This window comes from Neomonachus schauinslandi, chromosome 15 (assembly GCF_002201575.2).
Source record: "Neomonachus schauinslandi chromosome 15, ASM220157v2, whole genome shotgun sequence".
NCBI classification, from domain to species: Eukaryota; Metazoa; Chordata; class Mammalia; order Carnivora; family Phocidae; genus Neomonachus; species Neomonachus schauinslandi.
In genome coordinates this window covers 9,283,136-9,309,844 of record NC_058417.1, presented here as the reverse complement: position 1 = coordinate 9,309,844, position 26,709 = coordinate 9,283,136, and the positions used below count along the sequence as shown (strand labels likewise).

The following is a 26,709-nucleotide window of genomic DNA, read 5'->3' as shown; positions in this document are numbered from 1 at the left end:
GGGACTGCACCATTTTACATTCTCACCAAGAGTGTATGAGAGTTCCCGTTTCTCCACATCCTTGCCAACACATGTTATCTCTTGTGTTTTGGCCTTTTTTGGGTCAATATCCAACCTGGCAGGTGTGAGGTGATATTGAGGTTTGATTTGTATTTTCCTGATGATTTGTGATGTTGAGCACCTTTTTTTTTTTTTTTAATTTTGGAAACATTTTTACTTATTTTTTATTTTATTTTTATTCTTATGTTAATCCCCATACATTACATCATTAGTTTTAGATGAAGTGTTCCATGATTCATTGTTTGTGCATAACACCCAGTGCTCCATGCAGAACGTGCCCTCTTTAATACCCATCACCAGGCTAACCCATCCCCACACCCCCCTCCCCTCTAGAACCCTCAGTTTGTTTTTCAGAGTCCATCGTCTCTCATGGTTCGTCTATGTTGAGCACCTTTTTGTATACCTGGTGGCCATTTGTATGTCTTTTTTTTTTTTTTAAGGATTTTAAAAATCTATTTATTTGACAGAGAGAGAGACAGTGAGAGAGGGAACACAAGCAGGAGGAGTGGGAGAGGGAGAAGCAGGCTTCCCGCTGAGCAGGGAGCCCGACTCGGGACTCGATCCCAGGACCCTGAGATCATGACCTGAGCCGAAGGCAGTCGCTTAACCAACTGAGCCACCCAGGTGCCCCTCTTCTTTTTTTATTTTTAAGTAAGCTCTATGTGGGGCTCGAACTCATGCCCCAAGATCAAGAGTCACGTGCTCTACCAAATGAGCCAGCCAGGTGCCCCTGTATATCTTTTTTTTTTTTTTGAGAAATGTCTATTCAAATCATTTTCCCTTTTTAAATTGGGTCATTTGGTTTCCTTATGCTTTTGAGTTGTAGGAGTTTATTAAATATTTTGGATATTAATCTCTTATCAGATAAATGGTTTGCAAATATTTTCTCCATTCTGTAGGTTGCCTTGTCACTCTTGTGATGGTTTCCTTTGCTGTGCAGATGTTTTGTAGTTCGATATAGTCCCACTTGCTTATTCACAATATCCCAGATATGGAAACAACTCAAATGTCCATTAATGGATTAATGTATAAAGAGCATGTGGTATATACACACAAGGGAATATTATTCAGTCTTGAAAAAGAAGGAAATCCTATCATTTGTGACAACATGGATGAAACTTGAAAACATTATACTAAGTGAAATGAGCCAGTTTCAAAAAGACAAATACTGTATGAGTCCCCTCATATGGAGTATCTAAAATTTTTTAGAGTATATCTAACTCTGTGAATATGCGTGGAAGGCAGATGCCAGGTCAGGAGAAAAGGATTTGACTAGAAGCCCAAACACAGATGGAAACTCCCCTTGCAAAGTAAGGAAACTGGACCCTTATCTTACACCATATACAACTAATCAACACAACATGGATCGAAGACTTGAACATAAGACTGGAAACCATGAAACTCCTAGAAGAAAATATAGGGGGTAATCTCCTTCACATTGGTCTTGGCGATGATTTTTTGGATTTGACCCCAAAAGCAAAAGCAACAGAAACAAAAATACGTAAGCTGGACTACATTAAACTAAAAAGCTTCTGCACAGCAAAGGAAACCACCAACAAAATGAAGAGGCAATCTATAGAATGGGAGAAAATGTTTGCAAACCATATATCCAAGAAGGGGCTAATACCTCAACTATATAAGGAACTCATACAACTCAACTCAGCAGAAAAACAAATAACTCAAAAAAATGGGAAAGACATCTTTTCATGTGTCTGTTGACCATCTGTATGTCTTCTTTGGAAAAATGTCTATTCAGATCCTCTGCCCTTTTTTTATTTTTATTTTTTTAAAGATTTTATTTATTTATTCAACAGAGAGAATGAGAGAGCACAAGCAGGGGGAACAGTAGAGGGAGAGGGAGAAGCAGACTCCCCGCCGAGCCGGGAGCCCGATGCGGGGCTCGATCCCAGGACCCTGGGATCATGACCTGAGCCGAAGGCAGATGCTTACCGAATGAGCCACCCAGGCGCCCCTTAATAAGCCATTGTATAACATGAACATAACTTTTATATGCACTGGGAAACCAAAAAAAATTCATTTGACTCACTTACTGCTGTGGTCTGGAACGGAACTTACAATATCTCCAAGGTATGCCTGTGTATGTTCATTTTATTTCAATGCTATGATCATTCACAACCATGAAATCGCTGAATCACATTGCCAAGTATTTAACTAAAATTGCTGTTAAAACCCTGGCTAAATGATTTGTCAGTGATACCTCAACGAAGCAGGGGAAAACACAATTTTAAATTAAGAACTTTAAGTGTACCGCTAACGTCTATGTTAAGGTGTGACAAAATCATACATTTCAAAATAACCATCTGGCGATGGATGAATATCAAGGTGTTTCTCTTCTATGCACTTGCCCGCTTGAGTAAATAAGCCCGTGTCCTGAATATGATCCACATAGATGAGGGTGAAGACTTGAATCTCCTCTTTGCCTGTGTTGGCTGGTATCAGCCTCCCCGAGTTAGGGTTCCTGAAGCGCCTCTTTCCGCCCTAGCTGGCCTCCTGGATAAAGAAGCGTGCAGGCTGCCAGGGTCCAGCAACATGCTTCGCAAAACTCCCTCTTACAGAATCTCTCCCCGGGGCCCCGCAGAGCGCCGCGGCTTGCACCTGTCGGAGCCTCCCGCTGGAGCGCCACCTGGCGGTGGCTGGAGCTGCCGCCGCCTCCCGGGCACGACCTTGGCCGGGCCACCTGAGAGCCCGACGCACTCTCCTCTGGGACACCGTCTCCAAACCCTTTTTTCTCGACCACGACCCCGTCTCCCTCTTGGTCCCGCACCGATCGCTGGCTGATGCTAACTAAGGAGGTGCGAGGTGCCTGGGCTACTGCAACGGGGGGGAGGGGGGTTGCAGGGGCAGCCAGGGAGAGGGGAGCTGGTGAGTACCGGGGGGCTCTGTAGTGGCCACCAGCGCCCCTGCTGGCTTCCCACAGGCCCTTCCTTTCTGAATTGGCCGCTGCCTCTAGGAGCTGTCCCGGTCTTCTTCGTGCTCCCCAACATCACTGCCGTCCAGATTCTGCAAAACTTCCCAGGACAGCTTGCCATCGACACCTCAAGGACCAGAGTCTGGATCCAGAGCTGCTCTGCCCTTCATTGAGGACGCCTGAATGCAGCTCCCTACCTGGATTTGGGGGTAAGGGGTGGGAACGTCCATGCAGCTGGGAGTTCCTCGGACTAGAGGGGGAGGGGTCTTTACTGCTTGGAAGGTGCTTGCGAGGAAGTTAGGAATTTTCTTGAGGCCTTTGGGAAGGGTTGAGTCCCTAGAAAGTGGGAGGTGCTCCCTTAGGCCCAGGCCTCTCTCACAGCTAGTAGAAAGGTCTGAGGTTGGCGAAGATGCACTTCCTGCCTGATCTGTTCTAGGAAGTGGACTGGGGATTGCCTCCATTTCTCACTGAGCCATTGGCTCTCTCTGGGCCTCCTCAGGGAAGATCGACCTCCGGAGGAAATTCTGGTTCAAAGGCCCTGTGGTCAGAAGTGCTGAGGCATCAGAGGATCACTGTGGGTAATTGGGCCCGTGTGGTTCAGGTCTGGATTGAAGACTGGGCCAGTAGAGGCTACACTTCCTTCAAGGGTGGAGAGAACCCAGATATCTCAGCACTGAGCACCCGAAAAGGAGGTGTCCTCACCCCGTCTACCAGAGTTTGGGTCTGGGAGGCGAGGTCCAGGGTCACGGAGGGTCTCCTGCTGTGCTGGATGGTGGACAAGTTCTGACCCTCTTAGAGCCATCCTGGAGTCGCTCGCCAGGCCTGGACCCTTTGGGGGAACCCCACTGCTGTGCAGAGAAAAGAGCTGTCCCCGCCTCCACCTCAATCCATCCCTTTCACTGCTTCTGGAATGGAAGTTTGTGCTAAGGATCCAACAAGAGATAACAGATAGCTAAAGGGAGTTGTGAAGCAAGCCACCACAGAAGTGGCAATAATAATAATAATAAATAAAAAATAATGGGGCGCCTGGGTGGCTCAGTTGGTTAAGCGACTGCCTTCGGCTCAGGTCATGATCCCGGAGTCCCGGGATCAAGTCCCGCATCGGGCTCCCTGCTCGGCGGGGAGTCTGCTTCTCCCTCTGACCCTCCCCCCTCTCATGTGCTCTCGCTCTCTCTCTCAAATAAATAAATAAATAAATAAAATCTTCTAAAAATTAAAAAAAATAAAAAATAAAGTAGTGGCTGAGAAACTGTTAGCTGATTAAGGTCCTCACCCATTCTGAGAATATCAGAGGGTTCTGAGAAGAACATGGCTTCTGCACTTTTGGGGAGAGCTTCACAAAGGAAAGGGGTGGAGGATGCTTGCCCTGTAGTCCAGACCTAGTGAGAGAGGATTTAGCAGGCCACCCGGACAGCTTGATACTTGTCCACAGGAGTTGGGAGGCTCAGTGGCTTGATGCATATTTTTGCTTTAAGGAACCTAAGGGGCAAGAGATGGTCAAGTGGAAAGAAGGCACCTGCATACAATTGGGGGGGGTTGGGGGGCAAGGGATGCATGAGTTCTTGCCAAGGTCTCCACACGATCTGTGTGTGTGGGGTCTTTAAGAAGCTATCCACAGGGCTACCTGGAGGGCTGACCAGATCTCCTAGAGGACAATCCTAGATGTTGATTCAACAAAGAGCAACCAGCTGAAATAAAAATACAATAAGCTGGGCTAAGTGAAATGCAGGAGAGGGATCCTCAGCACTGAGGGGGTCTCTCAAAATTCCAGGAGTCCACAAGAGTAGGATCCCTGCTGATGACACTACCTAGCACGTAGACTTTCCCTACCCTTGTTTCTTCTACTCCCTTGCCCTGACTCTGAAGGGATCGGAGACACAGCTAGCAAGCTGTGGGCAGAGAGATAGAAATACAGGAGCAGGAGGAAAGAAAAGTCCTCGCGGGAAACCATGTTCAGAGACGTGACTACTGCACAGGATGGACGCTGTAATCACAGTGACCCAAATAGTCACGGGAACTGTCCCTCCCTCTCTCCCCTCCCCTGCCCCCTTTCGCTCGGATCTCCCTGAGAAGGAGAACTAGCGAACGGTAGGAATTTTAAGGAATGATAAGAAATAGAGTCACTTTACGATTTCATCTCACACTTGTACTGGCTTAGAATGCCCTCCAAAGCAAACACTGGGGTCCGTTTGTTTCCAATCCAAATTCCTTGGAGATAAAAAGCAGTTGGTTCGGGTTCTGTCTGGAGAACATCTCTTGGGCTAGAGAAGCAGCTCCCGAGGCTCAGGCTGGCTGGAGCTAAGGAAGCACCCTCACTGGGAGGGACAATGGGGGGACAAAATATATCAAATGCTGTGTGTGCAAGGCTCTGTCATCTTTAATGTTTACTTTCCTTTTACTTATTTTTTATTTTTTTTAAGGTTTTATTTATTCGACAGGGAGAGAGCAAGCACAAGCGGGGGTGTGCATGGCAGAGGGAGAGGGAGAAGCAGGCTCTTCACTGAGCAGGGACCCCAAGGTAGGACTCGATCCCAGGACCCTGAGATCATGACTTGAGCCAAAGGCAGATGCTTAACCAACTGAGCCACTCAGGCATCCCACAAGTAGACCTTTTAAAATCTGGTTTATAAATATACGAAAAGAGAATTTTATTAATTCACATAAGAAACTCGAGGGACATTATTAAAATTTTAAAAACTAATAAAGTTTGCACGGAACTAATTCTTAGGCTGTAATACCTATTGTGTAGGTATTTTTTTACATTCTTGGACTGTAAAATTCTTTTTTAAATTAATTTTTAATTTTTAATTTATTTAATTTATTTTTTTGAGCGTTTTTAAATTTTTTTTTATTTTTTAGATTTTTTTATTATGTTAATCACCATACTGAATGTAAAATTCTTGAAAGGTGGAAGAATCTAAGGGATTTCCAAGTGTTTGTCTGACATCACATTAAAATGTTAATTATAGGAGATTTAAGTGAATAGAAAGGTGTTTTCTGTCCTAGCCATGCAGGTAAGATCCATTTCAGAATTCAAGTTGAAACTCACACTGAAATGTGGGATCTCTAGTGTTTAGTACTTGGTTTCATGGTTGTTCACTGGTTCAAAACAACAAGGGAACCACACAGGAAAGGGGGAGAAAGATGTCACTGCTTCTAAACTCTGGAAATGGGGTTGAGAGCTATTCCCCCAACCTGTCCTCCAGGTAATCAATCTGAAAAAGGATTTGCCCACCAGTGACTCGTGAGAGCAGGACGAAGCTGACTCACTGAGTCTAATTTCAGAGGAGAAAGAGGTAAAAGCAAGTTTCCTTTGCTTTTGCTTTTGTTTTGTTTTAAATTCTGCAGAGCCAGGAAAAGAGAATCATTCCCGCAGAAGAAAAACATACCACTGAAAATGTTGAAAGGGTTCAGAATTTTTTTTTTTTTCCAGAAAAATAATATGAGGCGTCCTCTAGGATCTGGCCTCTTTGAAATGAGGCGTGAAAAGCTTTATGGAGCAAGCAGCTGACTTTAAAAGAGAGGAGAATACAACAGGAACTCAAAATGACAAGTGGCAGGATTATGATGCCCTCTATTTAAAGAGTTTTATTTATTTATTTGAGAGAGAGCGTGAGCAAGAGAACACAAGCAGGGGGAGCAGCAGAGGGAAAGGGAGAAGCTGACGGGAGCCTGATGAGGGGCTCCATCCCAGGACTCTGGGATCATGACCTGAGCCAAAGGCGGACGCTTAACTGAGCCACCCAGGCGCCGTACAATGCCCTCTATTCAAAGAGCAGGACTGAAATTGTAGAAAATGGAATCCCAGATGATGGACAAAGATATCCCCAAATTGAAGGAAAATGGGAGCGCACAGGAAACAATTTGAAAGATTATAGATGCAGAGCACAGAGAAGCCTAATTATCCGTCCATTTGGCGGTAATTATCCACCATATGGGAGGGTAAATGACATTCCCGGAAAAAGTCTAGAACAAAAAGAACAGAAGCAAGATTTTTCTTGCTTTTCTAAAATGGCCGAGTGAAAAATATTCTTTTAGAACTCTTTCAGTTTCCTCCATTCCTGGGCTTATGTCCTGTTCTTCATGGCTTTAAGGCTGCGAGCAATGCAATTTCCTATCGGGTTTTGGATCATAGGCTAACCAATCTCATAGGTGAAAAACAGCTCATTGACGTTGTAATTTGCATTGCTTTAATTATGAGAGTTGTTTCTTTTCATATGTTTCAAAATAATGTACATTTCTTTTCTGTACCTGTTTTCTATTGTGTGGTTGGTCTTTTTAAAAAATTGCCCTTCTGGTGGCAAGTTTTGTGACTGGGGTGGGGTGGGCGAGCGGTACGGGGCAGGTGGGCAGGGTCCCCTGTCGGGAGGGGAGTCCCCACCGAGGTGCCCAAGCTCCAGGCAGCGCCTTCTGGTGTTGCCCAAATCAGCGCCCCCGGCCAGGAAAACGACACCGCCCGTCCCCTGATGGGCTTTTTATCTCTAGCTTCTTTGCTGCAAGGGAGTTAGGAGCAGGTGGGCCCTTGGCGTCCTTGCAGGGACGAAATTTTGACCCAAACCTCCCATTTCCTTGCGTGGGAGGGAAAACGGGTGGCCGTGACCCCGACGTGACTTGAACACGCAACCTTCTGATCTGGAGTCAGACGCGCTACCATTGCGCCACGAGGTCACCTGACAGAAATGACTTTGGATCTTTTAAGGCTCTTCCATCCTACACCCCCCCGCCCCCCCCGGCGCGTCCCTGCGTCGCTCCTGCGCTTTCCCAGTGAGCCGCAGGGCGAACGGCTGCACCCCGCGAGGGCCCGGGCTCCCCGCCGCAGGGCCGGGGCCCGGGCGCCGCCGCCACCACCACCTGCCTCCGCGGGGGACGGTCGGGCTCCAAGCCGGGCGCGGCGGCCCCGAGGGCCCTGGAGCCTCCCGGGCTGCTGTCTCCGGGGGCCACCGGCGATGGGGACCCGGCGGGGACCCGGTCCCCGGGAGGCCGGCGGCTGGGAGGAAGCGGCCGCGAAACCCGCAAGCCGCTCAGCGCCAGGAAGTGAGGGTTGGGAGGACGCTCGGCCCCACGGACAGGAGTCAAGGGAAAAAAACCCAAGTGACTTTGGAACTTAGCATAAAAATAGAACGATCGTGAGCCCCTCCCCTCTCGACCCACCCCCAGTTATAAAACTAAAACTCATTTTTGAAAATTTGGATATTATAGAAGAGTGTAACAAAACTTGAAATCAGTGAGTTCTTTGATTGCATTTTGATGTATTTCCACATTTTCTTCTTCCCAGGTATTCACAAGTGTCCAACTAAAGCTTGGGGACTGTTAAAAACAGCACGGTTTCAGAAAACTGCACAAAACGCACGGGTGTTGCTTAATGAGCCAAGGGAACACCCAGGCCACCGCCAGCCAGGTCAAGAAACAGAACTTGCCCACCACTCACCCCCAAAGCCTCCGCGGGTCCACAGCCGCCCCCCTCCCCGCAGCAGCAACCACTCTCCACCTTAATGGTAATCACTTCCCTGCTTTTCTTTTCTTTTCCTCTTTTTTTTTTTGCTCACTAATTTTTTTTATTTTTTATTATTATTTTTTTTTAAAGTAGGCTCCGCCCAGCGTGTAGCCCAATGCGGGGCTTGAACCCGGGGCTCTGAAATCAACACCTGTGCTGCGATCAAGAGTGGATCGCTCAACAGACTGAGCCACCCAGGCGCCCCCCGCTGCTTTTCTTTATAGTTTTATCACTCAAACGTGCATCCGTGAACACTATAGTTTGCTTTTGTAAAAGTCACTTTTCATGTGCAGGTGGTTCCTTATCCCTCCCTTTTTCCTTCGCAGCGTGGCCCCAACCCCAAAGAAATGATGTTGTGACCTTCCCAGTACGTCACGCTTGGAAGTTCGTGTTGTCAGCGTGTCTTAGGACCGCTGATGTTAACTTAGATCGTTTAGTTAACATGGTTTCTGCTGTTTCTCCGCTGTAATGCTGTTTCCTGCTTTGTAATTAATAAATACTTGGGGGTAAATGCTTTGAAACCATGCAAATATCCTGTTTCTCCTCACACTTGCACCTACTAATTTTAGCATCCACCTTGCCTGCAACAACTATTACTAGGGTAATAGTAATGGTGATTTCCTTTTTCCTTCTACGTTTATCATCATAATCCTTCTATAACAAAGAGCTGGCTCTTCCTTTCCATTTATTTATATATTACATATTCAGTTACTCATTTGCTTCAATACAGACTCAGGTATTTTTAGATTTAATCCATAGAATATCGTTTCCTTTTCTTTTTCTTTTTTTTAGATTATTTTCTTTTTATTTATTTTCTTTTATTTTTTAAAAGATTTTATTTATTTATTTGACACAGAGAGAGAAAGCACAAGTAGGCAGAGAGGCAGGCAGAGAGAGAGGGAGAAGCAGGTTCTCCACCGAGCAGGGAGCCGGACGTGGGGCTTGATCCCAGGACCCAGGGATCATGACCTGAGCCAAAGGTAGCCACTTAACTGACGAGCAAATAAATAAAATCTTAAAAAAAAAAGGCTGTATGAAAAACTGCATCACTCCCTTGTCATCCTTACTACCCAGACCCATTGTCCCCCTTCCTTTCACTCTCTCAACAACCACCCCTGTTGATACTAATCTTTTCTTTTCTGATTGATCCTTTCTGCATCCTTTTACGCAGATGGGCAGAGAGATGTCTGTTTTCCTACATCTCCTTACGTAAAGGATGGCATACTATAATTATTTTGCACTCTGTGTTGCTTTTGGAAATCACTGGAATTCACTGGATTCCTGGAAATCACTCGGTATCAGTCTATTGAGATCTTCCTCAATTCTTTTCCCACGACTATGTAGTACTTCATGCTGGGAATATGAGCCTAGTTTATTCAACTACTTCCCTGCAGTTTTTACATAATATTTTCAGAGTTCATCCATGTTACAGCATGTATCAATACTTATTCCCTTTTGTTGCCAAATAATATTCCACTATATGGATAAACTGTGGTTTGTTTATCAATTTGGTAGAATTAACATCTACCAAAAAGTCAGGTAGAGATTTTTTAAAATCAAGTGGAAATCAGATTCTCCCCCTTCACAGGGTTTGCTGTTTTTTAATTGTTGAAGGTTGTCGTAGTTGGTTTGTTCAGTGACTTTTCCAAACTATTTTTGGCAAAGGCTGTGTTCCTTGTTGTGTGTAGTTACTGAAGTGTCTCTCTTCTTTAGCTTGTTTTTAGCTACTGTTTTGACAGAGATTTCCTCGAATTCTGTTTTTTAAAAACATATGAATCATAACAATTTTGAAGCTCTTGACTGCCAACTCCACTATGTGGATCATTCCTGGATTTATTGCTATTCTCTTTATTATCACTCACCTATTTTTTCTCTTTTCTGCACTTTGATTAATTTTTTTTTTCTAGGCAATGTGGGTGATAAAGATAAATTGTACATGCTTTAAATGTTATCTTCCTCTGAAGACTTATTCTGGCAGACAATTCAATTACCAGTGGATCCTCTAAATCTGGCCAAAGGTTGGTTTTAGATTTTCTTAAGCTATGTCTATTTTAGTTTTGTCTTTATCACTTGGGCATGGCCCTTATTCTAATAGTGTGGTCCTTACTCATTGAGTGTGGACTTTCTGGGGTCTCAATGCCCTGAGTGTTCACTAAAGTCTATTCATTTTGGTTGGGCCCAAATTGCATCATGTTTCCTCATGTATGTCCACCCACTTCTCAGGCTCCCAACAACTACTCTCCACCAGGCCTCTTGGAGTCTAGTCTCTTACACATACAGTGCAGGAGTTGCCATGGACCCAAGGGCAATTTTCCATGCATATTTCCAAAGTGGCCTCTCTCTAGTTCTCCCTTCTCTGTCACTGTGCCTCTTAAATCCACATCACAATTCCTAAACTTCGGTCTTTGCTTTCCCTCCCCAGTGAGATGCTGTTCCCTTTTGGGCTTCAACTTTCTCCACTGGTTCAAGAAATGTTACCAGTGTGAAAGCCAGGAAAGATGTGGGCTCAACTTGTATGCTTTCCTTTTACCAAGGATCACAGCCCAAAGTGGTTGTGGGGGGTGGATGGGTGGAGGAAATAGGAAGAGGGTGGTAAAAGGATACAAACTTTCAGTTCTAAGATGAATAAGATTGAGGATTTAATGTATAACATGGTGACTATAGTTGATAACACTCTACTGTATGATTTGCTTAGAGGGTAGAACTTAAATGTTCTCACCAAAAAAAAAAAAAAAGTTAAATATGTGAAGTGATGGATGTGTTCATTAACTCGAAGAATCTTTTCATGATGTATACATTATACACTTTAAATATCTTACAATTTTAGGGATGCTTGGGTGGCTCAGTCAGTCAAGCCTCCAACTCTTGATTTCAGCTCAGGTCATGATTTCAGGGTCGTGAGACTGAGCCCTGAATTGGGCTCTGTGCTGAGCATGGAGTCTGTTTAGGATTCTTTCCCTCCCTCTCCCTCTGCCCCTTCCCCCTACTCATGCATGCTCTTTCTCTAAAATATAAATAAATAAATATCTTACAATTTTGTCAACTATACCTCAATAAAGCAAAATAAATAAATAAATAAAATAAAAGGGTGGGGGTGATCACAGCCCTGAATTACTTGTTATCTAGTGCCTTATTATATTTTGTATGGGTGTAGTTGATTCCAGCTACTCCATGTTGCTAGCACCAAAAACCCATAGCTTTACGTTTTCCAATATCTTATTAGGAAAAATTTCTAACATACATCCAAGTTGAAATATTTGCAGTAGGCTCCTATATACGTGCCTAAATTGTACTATTAACATTTTGCTATACTTACTTTATCACATATTTATTCATTTATCCATCAGTCCATCTTAGTTTTTGATGGACTTCAAAGTAAATTGCAGACATCAGTACACTTGCTCCTAAATATTTCAGTATATACACTGTGAAAATTAATAAAAGGAAACCTCATTTAGAATGAAATGGGAGGGGCGAGACCAGGAGGAAGGAAGATTTCTTCCTGCTCCACCTCTTGGCAACAGCCCAGTCAATGAGATACAGTCACAGATCAGCCAATGAGAAGTCCCTATACTTTGGATTCCAAGTTTACTCCAATGGACTTTTAATTTATAACAGCCCTTCCCAGCCCCGCCCCCTTCCTCTATAAAAGAGGGTCTTGGGTTGCAATTCTTAGCTCTTCCTGAATAAACCCATCTTTTGCTGGTAAAATAACTGGCAGTTTTATTTGTAAGGTTAACAGTACATTACCTAGAGCTTAACATTTTAAGCTTTTCTTCCCTGTTAGGTTAAATTTATAACATAAAATTCACAAATCTGAAGTGTATATTGGTTGAATTTTACCAAATGTATATCCTTGTGCAACCCAAGCCCTATCAAGCTATAGAGCATTGCATTACTCTAGAACGCTCCCTCATGGTTCTTTCCAGTGAATTCCCAAACCCAATCCTAGGTAGAATGACTATTCTAATTTTTTCCCACCATAGATTATTTTTTTTAAAGATTTATTTATTTTGGAGAGAGAGCACGAGCATGTATGCCAGCAGGGAAGGAGCAGAGGGAGAGGGAAAGAAGCAGACTCCCTGCTGAGTGGGGAGCCTGATGCAGGGCTTGATCCCAAGACCCCAAGATCATGACTTGAGTTGAAATCAAGAGTCGGACGCTTGAGCCTGAGCTACCCAGGTGTCCCCCACCATAGATTATTTTTGCCTGTTCTAGAATTTCAAACAAATGAAATCATACAGTTTGTGTCCTTTTTTTGGTAAGGTTTCTTTCACACAGTATGTTTTCATCCATGTTAGTGGTTTGTTCCTTTTTATTGCTGAGTAGAGTTTTTTTTTCACGTTTTTTTTTATTATGTTATGTTAATCACCATACGTTACATCATTAGTTTTTGATGTAGTGTTCCATGATTCATTATTTGCGTATAACACCCAGTGTGCCCCAATAGTCAGGGATTTTAAATAAACATTTTCAATAGATTTAAGAAATTTGAGAAAAGAATGGAGAATTTCAGCAGATACCTAGAATCCATCTAAAGACAGAAAAAAATTCCAGAAACAAAAAATCTGACTAAAATTAAGAATTTAAGAGATGGGTTTAGGGGCGCCTGGGTGGCTCAGTCATTAAGCATCTGCCTTCGGCTCAGGTCATGATCCCAGGGTCCTGGGATCGAGCCCCGCATCCGGTTCCCTGCTCTGTGGGAAGCCTGCTTCTCCCTCTCCCACTCCCCCTGCTTGTGTTCCCTCTCTCGCTGTGTCTCTGTCAAATAAATAAATAAAATCTCAAAAAAAAAAAAGAGATGGGTTTAATGGAAGATTAAAAACAGCAGAATAATACAATGGAATATTACTCAGCCATCAAAAAATTGAAATCTTACCATTTGCGATCATGTGGATGGAACTAGAGGGTATTATGCTAAGGGAAATAAGTCAATCAGGGAAAGACAATTATGTGATTTCACTCATATGTGGAATTTAAGAAAAAAAACAGGATGATATGGGAAGGGAGAGAAAAAAATAAGATGAAATCAGAGAGGGAGTCAAACCATAAGAAACTTTTTTTTTTAAGATTTATTTATTTATTTATTTACTTGAGAGAGAGAATGAGAGAGAGAGAGAGACCACATGAGAGGGGGGAGGGTCAGAGGGAGACACAGACTCCCTGGTGAGCAGGGAGCCTGATGCGGGACTCGATCCAGGGACTCCAGGATCAGAGCCGAAGGCAGTTGCTTAACCAACTGAGCCACCCAGGCGCCCAAGAGACTTTTAACTATAGGAAACAAACTGAGGGTTGCTGGAAAGGAGGTGGGTGGGGGGATGGGGTAACTGGGTGATGGACATTAAGGAAGGCATGTGATGTAATGAGCACTGGGTGTTATATGCAACTGATGAATCACTGAACTCTACCTTTGAAACTAATGATACACTATATGTTAATTGAATTTAAATAAAATAAAATTTAAAAAATAAAAACAAAATAAAAATAGCAGAATAGATATTAGTTAATGAAAAGGCAAGTCAATGGAAAGTATCCAGTTTGATGCACACAGAGAAATACAGAAAACCTTAAAAGGCATCTGGAACATGTGAAAGTTCTAATTTATATATAATTGGAATCCTGGAATGAGGGAGAGAGAAAATGGGGCAGAAGCAATATTTAAGGAAACACTGGCTGAGAATTTCCTCATACTGATGAAAGACATTATAGCACAGTCTCAAGAAGCTCTACAAACTGTAAATGGGATTTAAACATAAACCAAGGGGCCCCTGGGTGGCTCAGTTGGTTAAGCGACTGCCTTCGGCTCAGGTCATGATCCTGGAGTCCCGGGATCGAGTCCTGCATCGGGCTCCCTGCTCAGCGGGGAGTCTGCTTCTCCCTCTAACCCTCCCCCCTCTCATGCTCTCTCTCTCATTCTCTCTCTCTCTCTCAAATAAATAAATAAAATCTTTAAAAAAAAATCCTTTAAACATAAACCAAAAAGACCTTCACACCTAGGCATACACTTTAAAACTTATAAAAATGGGGGCACCTGGCTGGCTCAGTCAGTAGGGCATGCAACTCTTGATCTTGGGGTCATGAGTTTGAGTCCCACCTTGGGTGTAGAGTTTACTTAAAATAAAATAAAATGTTCTTATAAAAACTTATAAAAACCAAGGGCAAAGATAAAAGTCTTAAAAGCAGCTATAAAAAGATAAAAACAAGAATGTATAATTGACTTTTATTAAGAACTGCTGGAGCCAGACGACAGCAATGTCATTTTATTTTAGGCGATGAAAGGAAAAAGACAACAAAAAACAATATGCCAGCCTAGAATCCTAATCCAAGGGAAAATATCCTTTCTAAATTAATGCAAAATAAAAATAACTCAAACACTAAGATAACCCACTGGGAAATTATAATACATGTCAAAAAGAATTAACCAGACTGAAGGGAAATGATTCTCCTTGGAACAAGGAACTTCAGGAAAGAATGAAGAAAACTAGGTAAATATGTGAGTAAATATCAATAAACATTGCTAACACAAAAACAGTAATAATATCTTTTGGAATTTAAAATGTATGTAGAAATAAAATATGTAACAATGGAACAAATGTCAAGGAGAAAATAGAATTAAACTTAGTTTTTTCATTGCTTTGAAATGTTAAAATATTAATTTCAAGAGCTCTATTGAGTCAAAGATTCATAGGGAATTTTAAAGGGCAATGATTTTTGAACATTTCAGTCTCAAGACACTCTTACAATTTTTAAAAATTATTGAGGAAGCCAAAGAGCTTTAATTTATGTGGGTTATATCTATTGATATGTACCATATTTGAAATTAAAACTGGAAAAATAAATATATTAATGCATTAAAATTGACAATAAACAATGACATGATATTGAAAAAATAATATTTTAATAAAAATAATATTTTCAAAGCAAAAAATTAGTGCAGAGTGGTATGGTTTTACATTTTTGCAAATCTCCTTAATGCCTGACTGTATTAGTTTGCTAGAACTGCTATAACAAAACACCAGAGGTGATTTTAACAATAGATATTAATTTTCTCACAGTTCTGGAGGTAAGAAGTCCAGGATTAAGATGTCTGCAGGGCTGATTTCTCCTGATGCCTTTCTCCTTGGCTTGCTGATAGCCAGTCTCTTGTTGCCTCTTTGCACAGCTGTCTCTCTATATATGTGCACCCCTGGTGTCTCTCTGTGAATCCAAATATCCTCTTCTTATAAGAACACCTGTGAGATGTGATTAGGGCCCTCCTTAACAACCTCATTTTAACTTATCATCTCTTTAAAGGCCCTATCTCAAAATACAGTCATATTATTAGGTACTGGGTGTTAGGACTTCAACATACAAATTTTGGGGGCACACAATTCAGTCAATAACAACGGCTTAATAGAGGATAGCCAAATTCTCAGATCTCTTTTTGTATTAAGTCATTTGTAATATCATGTCATGCAGTTTTTGAAAAACACCGATCTAAACTCATGAGAAAAATGAGAGTAATAAAGGTAAATAATGTCTTAGAATTACTATGAAAATAGTTATAAGAAACACTGCTCTAGGGTAGCCACCAAAATAATAAATGAATTTACAATTAAATTGAATAGGGTGAAAATGAGATAATGGAATGTATTTGATTAGTCCAAAGAAAAGCAAGAAAAGAAAAATAGAAGTAACAGATAAAGGAAATAAAAAATAAATAAAATGACAGATACACCTAAATATGTTAGTAATTACAATAAATATAAATGGATTAAACACTTAAATACAAAGATTGTCAGACTAGATAAAAATAAGACCCAAATACGTACTGCGTATAAGAGACATATTTTAAATTTATGGGCACAGATAAGTTGAAAGTAAAAGAATGAAAAAGAGCTATATCATGTGGATTTGTTTTCTACTGCTGCGTAACACATTAATGCAAACAACAGCTTAAAACAACAACTACTTATTAGTTTACTGTTCTGTAGATCAGAAGTTCAACATGGTATGATAGATTCTTCGCTCAGGTTTCAAAGTTTGAAATCAAGGAGTCTGAGTTGAGTTTTGTATGGAGACTAGGGAAGAATCAAATTCCAGACTCACTCAACTTGTTAGCAAAATTCAGTTCCTTGAAGTTACATGACTGAGGTATTTGTTTTTCTGCTAGCTCCCAGCCACAAAATGCTCTCAGTTCCTAAAGAATGACCACATTTTTTGTAACATAGCCCCTCTATCTTTAAAGCCAGCAATGAAGAATATCACTTACATCAAATTCCCATATGTCAAAACTCTTTCACCAGGAAGAGCCTTATGCTTTTTAAGATCTCACCTGATTAGGTCAGGCCCACTCAGGGTAATTTCTTTATTTTTGAGTCAACTGATTTGGGACCTTAATTACATTTGCAAAATCCTTTCACAAAATCACCTAGATTGGTGTTTAACTAAATAACTGGAAACTGCTTGTATATGAGGGGGTGGGCATCTGGGGACCATTTTAAAATTCTGCCTACCACACCATGAAAACACTTACCAAAACAAAATTGTTTTCACTATATTAATATCAGAAAAAGTAGAATTTATATCAAAAAAATTACTAGAGGTAGAGAAGGATATATAATACAAGGGTCAACTCAACAAGAAGATATAACAATGCTAAGTTTATATGTACTGAATAATACAACTTCAAAAAATAAAGTCAAACATTGACAGAAATAAGAGATGAGTCCACAATCATAGAGATCTGAAGACAACATTTTTTTTTTTTTAAGATTTTATTTATTTATTTCAGGGCGATTGGGAGAGGGAGAAGCAAGCTTCCTGCCAAGCAGGGAGCCTGATGCGGTGTTTGATCCCAGGATGCTGGGATCATGACCTGAGCCGAAGGCAGACTTTTAACAACTGAGCCGCCCAGGTGCCCCCGAAGACAACATTCTTAGTAGCTGATAGAACAAGCAGAAAAAGTCAGAATACAGACTTGAAGAACACTACTAACCACCTTGATCTAATTTATATTTATAGAACATTATATCTAACTGCAGGAATTTCAAGTGAAAAATTCTTATTTCCACACAATTTTCATGTGATCATGGAGCATTTACCAAAATAGATCACAGGCTGGGCCATAAATTATCAACAAATTTCTAATGATTGAAATAATGCAGTGTGCTCATTAGTCACAGTGGAATTAAACTAGAAACCTAAAATAAATAAATAAATAAATAAATAAATAAATAATCAATCCACAAATTCTTTAAAATTAAACAACACACTTATAAATAACCCAATTGTAAAGGCAGAAATTATACTAAAGCTTATAAAATATTTTTAACTGAAGGATAATAAAAATACAATATAGCAAAATCTGTACACAGAAAAATTAACTCAAAATCAATCATAGGCTGGTATATAAAATCTAAGTCATACAACTTCTAGAAGAAAATATAGGAGAAAAATCCTAAGGACTGTAGGGCAAGTGAATATTTCTTACGTAGGACTCAAGAAACATGACCCATAAGAAAGAAATATTAAGCTAATAGCCTTCACAATAAAAAATATCTGATCTTCAAAAGATACCACTAAGAAAAATGAAAAGGGAAGCTGAAGACTGGGAGAAAATATTCATGACACATACATCTGACACAGGACTTGTATCTAGACTGTAATGATAATGATAATAATTATAACAACATTATTATTATAACAACAACCTAATTTAAATGGGCAAAAAGTTGGGGGCACCTGGGTGGCTCAGTCAGTTGAGCAACCAACTCTTGATTTCAGCTCAGGTCATGATCTCAGGGTTGTGAGATTGAGCCTGGCATCGGGCCCTGCACTAGGCGTGCAGCCTGCTTGGAATTCTCTCTCCCTCTCCCTCTCCCCCTACCCCCCCTCAAAAAAATGGGCAAAAAGTTTAAACAAATACTTCACGAGAGAGATATATGACCATTAAACACATGAAAGATGTTCAACACAATTAATCATCAGAAAAATGCAAACTAAAACCACCATGAAGTATTACTATACACATTAGACTCAGTAAAGAATGACAGTGCCCCAAGTTGGCAAGACTAGGGGTAACTGAAACACACGTACATTGTTCGTGGCTTGCAAAATGGTACCAAGTACTTGGGAAAACAACTTGGCAGTTTCTTATAAAGATATACTTATATTTACCATATGACCCAGCAATTCCAAACCTAGGTATTTATATAATAAAAATGGAAATAGGTTGGAAATGGAAATATGTATGGAAAACATAAAAACTTATGCATGGATGTTCATAGCAGGTTTATTCATAATAGTCTCAAAGTGGAAACAATCCAAATATTCATCAATGGGTACATAAATAAATAGTGATATATTAATACAATGGGATGCAACATAATACACAACATAAATAAATCTCATAATTTAAGCTGAGCAAAAGAAGGTAGGCACAGAACGGTATATACAATGTAATTCCACTGGTATAAAATTCTAGAAAAGATAATTCTCATATATAGTGACAGAAAGCAGATTAATGGTTTCTTGGAGTCAGAGGTGGGGAGAATTATCTGGGAAGGGATACAGGACATTTCTGGGGTGATGAAAATGTTATACTTCTTGATTCAAGTGTATATTTACCCAAACTCATCAAAAATGTAAAGTTAAATTTAGTGCAACTTATCATATGTAAATTATGTCTCAGTAAAGGTGATAAAAACCTCCCCTGGATGCAGTGAGATGGGTTCTTATGAGAAATTTAGACTGTTAAATGAAAATAATAGCCAAAAAGAAAGGTTGAAAAAAATCAGTTATCTAAGATTTAATTTCAAGAAGCTAGAAAAAACCCCCAGTGGATGAAATTAAAATAAAGTAGATAGAGTCTTTCATGTGTCTAATGGTCACTTATTACTCTCTTGTGAAATATTTGTTTAAAAATTTTGCTCATTTAAATTAGGTTGCTGTTGGGGCGCCTGGGTGGCTCAGTCATTAAGCGTCTGCCTTCGGCTCAGGTCATGATCCCAGGGTCCTGGGATCGAGTCCCGCATCGGGCTCCCTGCTCCATGGGAAGCCTGCTTCTCCCTCTCCCACTCCCGCTGCTTCTGTTCCCTCTCTCGCTGTGTCTCTCTGTCAAATAAATAAATAAAATCTTTTAAAAAAATTATATAAATTAGGTTGATGTTACTATAAAAGAGCATGAACCAGTGAAAAAGAAATTAGCTATACAGTAGTCAAGAGGTGTCCTTTTGAAAAGATTAATCAAGTGTTAAATCCCTAGAATGCCTAATCAAGAAAACAAGAGACTACACAAGTTACAATACCAAGACAGAAAAGAGAATATTGCTATAGATTCTCCAGATATTAAAAATACAACAAACAGATACAAATTATTTAAATGTAATAATTAGATATTTCAATGAAATGACACGGATAAATGAAAAAATACCAGACTGACACAAGAGATAGAAAATATCAATAGTCCTACATCTATTTGTAGTAATTGAATCTATAATTTAAAATTTTCCTATACAGAAAACTCCTGACTCAGATAGTTTTACTGGTGATTTTTATAGGAAACACTTATAGAAGAATAATACCAATACCAATAATGCACAGTTTTACACAAACTCTTCTGGGGGACAAAATAAAGGGATGTGAATCTCAATTAATTTTATAAGACCAGCATTATTCTGACAATAATCCCTGAAAAAGCTACCACAAGAAAGGAAACATACAAAACAACATGGACATAGACATAAAGTCCTATATAAAAATTTAAAAATGTAAGTCAATAATATATTAGTAAGATAATATATGGGGCGCCTGGGTGGCTCAGTTGGTTGGGCGACTGCCTTCGGCTCAGGTCATGATCTTGGAGTCCCTGGATCGAGTCCCGCATCGGGCTCCCTGCTCAGCGGGGAGCCTGCTTCTCCCTCTAACCCTCCCCCCTCTCATGTACTCTCTCTCTCATATAAATAAATAAATCTTTAAAAAAAAAAAAAGAAAGATAATATACAAGGGCCAAATGGAATCTGTTCCAGGAGTGGAAGATTGCCTTAACTTTCAAAAATCAATCCTTTGGATGAATTTTGGGAACATATGCTACGTAAAATAAGCCAGTCACAAAAGAACAAATATTTATATGAGGTACCTAACATAATCAAATTCACAAATAAAGAAAATAGAATCACAGTTTCCAGGGGCTGAGGGGAGGAGGGATGGGAAGTTATTGTTTAATGGGTATTGAGTTTCAGCTTAGAAAGATGAAAAGAGTTTTGGATATGGATGGTGGTGATGGTTGCATGACAATATCAATGTACTTAATTTCACTGAACTGCGCACTTAAAAATGGTTGAGAGGGTAAATTTTATGTTATGTGCATTTTTATGACAATTTTTTAAATGAAAAAAAAATCAATCCATATAATTCAACCACATTAACAGAATGAGAAAAGCTATATGGTAATCTCAACAGATGCAAAATATGTATTTGGTGAGGGGCGCCTGGGTGGCTCAGTCATTAAGCATCTGCCTTCCGCTCAGGTCATGATCCCGGGGTCCTGGGATCAAATCCCTCATCAGGCTTCCTCCTCAGGAAGCCTGCTTCTCCCTCTCCCACTCCCCCTGCTTGTGTTCCCTCTCTCGCTGTGTCTCTGTCAGATAAATAAATAAAATCTTTAAAAAAAAAAATGTATTTGGTGAAATTCAGTACCTGTTCATGATGACAAGTCTCAGCAAACTAGGATTTGAGGAAAACTTTCTTAATCTGATAGAGATTACCTACAAACAAATTTACACCTCATATCACACTCAATGGTAAAATATTTAGGGTTTTCTTTTAAATTCTGGGAAAAAGGCAAGGACGTCCACAATCACTACTTCTGATGGTAACTTCTAGTGCAAAAAAGCAAGAAAAAATGGTATAAAAATAGGAAAGGATGAAGTAAAAAAACTTCATTGCAGATGACATTTTGTATACAAAGTCCAATAAAATAAACAATTAAAATTAACAAGTGAATTTATCAAGGCCACTGGATAGGCTAGTTTGTATTATGAAGTTTGTTCATTTCTTTGGGTATGATATATATCCATTATATGTTATATATAATAGTATACTATAATACATATAATATACTGTAATATATAAGGTATGTGTATCATTTATACAGTTGGCCCTTGAACAATGTGGATATTAGGGGTATTGACAACCCCCACTAAAAAACCCACATATAACTTTTGACTCTCCAAGAACTTAACTAGTAATAGCCTCTTATTGATCAACAGCCTTGCTGATAACACTAAACAATTAACACATATTTTGTGTATTATATGCATTACATACTATATTCTTATAATAAACTACAGAAAATAAAGTGTTAATAAAATCATAAGGAAAAGAAAATACATTTACAGAACTGTACTATAATTATTGATGCTGTAATTTTACATGATCTGTTTACAAGGTGAATCATCTGTCAGTGCCTACATCAATATTGTCTTATGATACAAAACACTGTGGTGTGATATGTATTATTTAACAGTAGACCTCAAAAATGAAAAGATAATGTGCAAAAAATGTACATTTATTTACAGGTATTACACATCACGCATTAAAAACAAAAAGCAGCAATACGATTGCTTTATGGTAGCCCAGTATAATAAGATTGTGTCATGGTAGCCTAGCCTATATACTAATGAATAAATTGCTATAAAATTTTATGGCATACCGTATTACAGTCATAGTCATAATACAGTACTGGAAACCTTGTTACATTTTTTGAAAAATTACTTGTGATGATAAGCTGATGTGCAGTTTCTCCAGCAGGAATCTGTTTCAGGATTGATGGCTTGCACAGCTTTTTCTATAACAACAATGGCATCTTCAGTGGTGTAATCCTTCCAGATTTTTTTGATATTCTATCAGGGCTCTCCCAAGGTCCTTATGAACCCGTGGTCTAGGGCCTGAATTAGAGATGTGTTTGGGGGCAAACAGACTACTTTGACACATTCAGTGTTGAACTCATGAGGTTCTGGGTGGCCAAGGACCTGTCCAGTATCAAAAGAACTTTAAAAGGCAGTTCCTTACTTGCAAGGTATTTCCTGACTTCAGGGACAAAGCACTGTTGGAACCAATGGAAACCAAGTTCCTAAAAAAAAAGGGGGGGGGGTGGCAGTTCTTGCTGTCCAGGCCTTCTTGTTGTCCAACCCAAAGACTGGTAGCTGCGAAGGTTAGCAGCTTTACAGATAAGGGCAGTCCTGAGCATAAACCCAACTACATTTGCGCAGAACGGTAGCTAACCTATCCCTCGATGCCTTAAATCTTGGTATTTGCTTCTCTTCCTAATGTCTTTTGTGGCATTTTTTTTTCTTTTCCAGAATGGTGCACTTTTGTCTGCATTAAAAACCTTTTCAGATTGATATTCCTTCTCAGTGATTTCCTTAATGGTGTCTGGGAACTAATCTGCTGCCTCGTGGTAAGAAGAAGCTGCTTCTCTTGTTGACATTTTAAAAGCCAAACCTCTAGAATTATCAAACCAGCCATTGCGGCATTAAATTCTCCAGTTTTAGATCCTTCATCTTCCTTTTTCTTTTGAAGTTGCCATATAGACTTCGCTTTTTCTCAAATCATATGAGTCTATAGTCTATGCTTTACTTTAACAGTTCTGCACCTACATAAAAGCTGCATTTTCAGTACGATAAAAAGGTATTTCACAAAAAGTGCAAAGTTTTCACACCTGCTGGCTTAGCTGCAGTGATGGCTTCATGAATTTTTTTTTTTTTAATAGTGATCCTTATACTGGATTCATTTATCTTGAAATGGCAGGCAACTGCAGCTGTGGCCTTTGATCTATGGTACCTATCAAGCAATTCAACTTTTTCTTATAATGTCATAACTTCCATGCTTTTAGGGAGCACTTCCAGCATCATTAGGGGCTCTTGGTGTTATGGGTCCCATGGTGTTATTTGTGGTTTACAGTATTTCACGAAACATGATGAAAAATAGGTGAACTGTGAGATGACTTTTTACTGTAATATACAATTTATCAGAGATGAACTGCTCAGTGACAGTGTCACACAGCATTTTAAGTGTATACAACACTTGAGCTTAAGGCAATAGCAGCAGGTGGATACAAAATTATTACAGAAGTGCAGATGGACTACAGTTAATTTTATACAGTTATCACTGCTGCATCTTTTTGTTTACATTTGTCTCAAGTGCAAATGGCGTCATGTATGGTCTGCTTGTGTGTGTAAGTTTTGACAATTTTTAACTTTGCATAATAGATTTGTGTATATTTTATGGTAGTGATAAAAGACTATTTTCTACATATATTTTGTGCATATTTTGCCTAAATTTTCAATATTTCTAGCTTACACGGTCCATCTGTGAGTTTTTCAAATTGTCCCAAATCTTCAAAATATTTTCCAATATATTTATTGAAAAAAAAAATCCGTGCACAGCTCAAACCCGTGTTGTTCAAGGATAACTGTATATATTTGATATAAATTGGTAGAAATCTGTAAGCTAAATTAAGATAATAGCGTTTATAACGTCAAAACACTGAATACATAAGACCAAATAAAAATGTTCAAAATTTCTACACTGAAAAAATACAAAAATTGCTGATTAAAAGATGTGTATAAATGAAAAGGTATAACATGCCCATAGACTTGATGTCTCAATATTGTTAAAGTGTCCATTCTTCTAAAATTATATATTTGATGTAATGCCCATTAAAATCTCAACTTTTCGGTGTGGAACAATTGAAAAAATAAATCATTCAAGGATGTATATGAAAATGCCAAGGATCTAGAATTGCAGTGACGATTTTGAACAAGAACAAAATTAGAAGACATATACCGCCAGATGTCAAGACTTACTCTAAATCTGTTTACCCTAAGAACATTTGGTGTTCAATGGAATAAAAGAACAGAATAGATAATTTAGAAATAGACTCCCATATACGATCATCAGATTTATCATAATACCACTACAACACAAGGGGGAAAGGAGATGGTGGCCTTTTCAATTAAATGATGTCAAATAAATTGTATATTTGTACGGAAAATACTAATTTGACCTTTACCGCACACCACACATAAAAATTAATTTCAGATGGATTGTAGACCTAAAAGTGAAAAGTGCAGAAGAGAATGTAGGAAAATATCTTTATGACTTTGGATTAGGAAAAAATTTCTTACACTGGGCACAAAAAACACTAATCATAAAAGACTGATTAGTTGTTCACTATTCATCAAAGGACATCAAGGCAAGCTGGAGATGAAGAGATGATGTTTGTAACACAAGTGTCTAAAAAGTACCTTGCACCCAGAATATACAAAGAATCCTACAAATGAACAAAGAGTTCCCAATTAAAAAACATGGGCTAAAGTCTTGAAAAGGCACTTCTCAAAAGAGGATATTCAAAAAGCCAATACGCACCTAAAAGGAGATTCAATATCATTAGCCACAAAGGAAATACAAATTAAACCTATAATGAGATACTGCCACACACTAGAATCAGGCTTTGTCGCCTTTCCTCTCCATTGAAATTGCTCTAGTAAAGGTGGCTTGTGTCATCTCCATCCCCTAACCCTGTGGACACTCTTCAGTTATGTCATTTGAACCTGACCATGCTCCTCTTCTTGAAATGCTTCGCTCTAAGGCAGGGAAGAGGGTTTTACGTGTGGTAAGGGTTAGGAGGTAGAAAGGAGCAGCCAACAGACTAGGCATCAAGTTATGTCAACTCTTTAAAAGCAGGGTCTTTTAGGGGTAGTATTTAAAGGTTTAACTCTCAAACTTTCCAATCAGAAACTGGTATATTACATCCAAAGGAGGTATGTTTCTTGGTAACAGTTTGTAAGTTCCACTATTAAAACAGAATCAGAAATGGTCATTTTAAAGTGTCAAATTATGCACTTGTAATGGGAGGGAGCTCATATCATTTGTCCAATATCCACTTCCCAATATTAAATAGATACATATTCTAACATTGTGGGAGGGGTATTGGATTCTCTTTTCTTCAGCCTCCACTGAAGCAGAGCTCATCATGTCCATGGTCTGTTAGGGTCTTTTGGTATCAGGGCTGCAGCCTCTAGGTTCTCATTTTTGTTCCAGGACTCTTAGTATTTCCAGAACTTCCAAGACTTCATTTATGGACTTGGGTATCGTTGGCTGTTTCCTCTCTCTATAATCCATCATGGAATGTTCTGTGAGGCTATACATGGAACTTTTCACCATTGTGACATTTTCTTCAGTGTCATGTTGAAGGTGGAACTTCTCTTGAGGCTTGCAGACCTCTAGTCTATAGCCTGGATGCAAGTTCCAGATACTCTTGGATATGTTTTCTATTTGTCTGAAATTACTACCTCCTCCAAATGAAACCAAGAGGGTAGAGGGAATGAAGTGCTGGGTAACTTCTTTGGAATCTAGACAGCATCAGAACCAATTCCCATGCTCTTAGATCCACGACTGCCCCTACCTTGCCAATGTATTAGGGTAACTCTTGGTACATAACAGGTGTCCAGTGACTTACCTCCACAAGTAAAATAGGTTTTTCCTGCTCATGTTAATATTACATGCTCATTGAAAAGAAAAACTTATGAATTACAGAAAAGTGCAGAAGTCAGACAAACAAAAAATACTGGATACTCCACCAGTCTAAAACAATCATTAACTTTTTGGAGACCATCCTTTCATTCATGGTTCTCAAAAGTTCACACAAATACAGTTTTACATTGAGTTTTAAGCCATACATGCTGCATTTAAATTAAAAAAAAAATTCCAGTCCTTTCCCCCATTTATCCCCCTACTTTTCTCCCTCCCTTCAAGCTAACCAATAATAACAGCCTGGTATATATTCTTCTGGTATACATACTTGTTTCCATGCTCAACACATACACACATATATACATAAATGGGTATAATCATTAACAAAAATAAAATCCTGTACACATAAAGCTCTGTAATAAAGCAATTAGTTATTAAAATTTGTGGAAATACCTTCAGATCAACTAATGTAGAAATAACTAATTTTAAAAATTACTCTCATGCTGTTCCATAGAATGGTTATATCACAATTCCCCCATCAATGGGCATTCACTTTGTCTCCATTTGGTTTTCTACTTTGTCTCTACAAACGATACTTCGATGGAACTCCTTATTTGTATTTTTATGCATTGATGATGTTATTTCTGTGGGGACAGATTCCCAAACTGAGACTGCTAGGTCAAAGTATTTTTATTTTAAAATTTTATTT

At 39.5% G+C, this 26,709-nt stretch overlaps 1 non-coding gene across 1 annotated transcript; it reads right to left on the bottom strand.

Moving 5' to 3' along the window:
* Positions 1-7,585: 7,585 nt before the first annotated feature.
* On the bottom strand, positions 7,586-7,657 carry TRNAW-CCA. Its single transcript has one exon. It is a non-coding gene; the product is annotated as a tRNA-Trp (tRNA).
* Between the last annotated feature and the right edge of the window lie 19,052 nt (positions 7,658-26,709).